The sequence below is a fragment of the Colobus angolensis genome, unplaced genomic scaffold, assembly GCF_000951035.1.
Source record: "Colobus angolensis palliatus isolate OR3802 unplaced genomic scaffold, Cang.pa_1.0 Scaffold277, whole genome shotgun sequence".
NCBI lineage: Eukaryota > Metazoa > Chordata > Mammalia > Primates > Cercopithecidae > Colobus > Colobus angolensis.
The window spans coordinates 1,866,458-1,867,456 of NW_012116010.1; the positions used below are offsets into that span (position 1 = coordinate 1,866,458).

Consider the following 999-nt stretch of genomic DNA (forward strand, 5'->3'; position numbering starts at 1 on the left):
CCAGCTAATTTTGTATTTTTAGTAGAGATGGGGTTTCACCGTGTCAGCCAGGATGGTCTCGATCTCTTGACCTTGTGATCCGCCCGCCTCGGCCTCCCAAAGTGCTGGGATGACAGGCACGAGCCACCGCGCCCGGCCAGCCTGGCTCTTTCTTTCGCGTAAACCAGGTTCTTCTCACCCTTCAGGTCTCATCTCAGCCTCTCATGACCAAGCTAGTTCCGTTTGGTGTTTTCTCCATGGAATACAACTCAGTCATCAAACGGAAAGAAATAAGGCCTTCGCAGCAAGTTGGATGGAGCTGGAGGCCGCTGTTTTAAACGAAGGAACTCAGGAACGAAAAAAAAATACTGCGTGTTTGCACTTATAAGTGGGAGCTAAGATACGAAGATGCAAAGACACACGAATGAGACAAAGAATTTTGGGGACTCAGAGGGTGAAATGTGGGAGGTGGGTGAGGGATAAAAGATTCTCAAACAAAAAAAAAAGAAGAAGAAAAGAAAAGAAAAAGAAAGGTCACGCACGGTGGCTCGCGCCTGTAATCCCAGCACTTTGGGAGGCCGAGGCGGGCAGATCGCCCGAGGTCAGGAGTTTGAGACCAGCCCGTCCAACATGATGAAACCCCATCTCTACTAAAAAGTACAAAAATGAGTCAGGTGTGGTAGCAGGCACCTGTCATCCCAGCTACTCAGGAGGCTGAGGCAGGAGAATTGCTTGAACTGGGGAGGTGGTGGGTGCAGAGCACCAAGGTGGTGCCACTATACTCCAGCCTGGGCAACAGATGCAAACTTTGTCTCAAAAATAAATAAATAAAATAATTTTTTAAAAACACTACATGTTGAGTAGAGTACACATGGCTCGGGGGACAGGTGTAACCAAATCTCAGAATTCACCACTAAAAAACTCACCTGGTTGGGCACAGTGGCTCACACCTGTCATCCCAGCACTTTGGGAGGCCGAGGCGGGTGGATCACCTGAGGTTGGGAGTTCAAGACCAGCCTG

The 999-nt window shown here is 49.2% G+C and overlaps 1 protein-coding gene across 1 annotated transcript in view; it reads right to left on the reverse strand.

Moving 5' to 3' along the window:
- The window catches only part of ASMT (acetylserotonin O-methyltransferase), a 39,639-nt gene that overhangs the window by 11,382 nt on the left and 27,258 nt on the right, over positions 1–999 (reverse strand). The gene's annotated exons all lie outside the window — the stretch shown is intronic.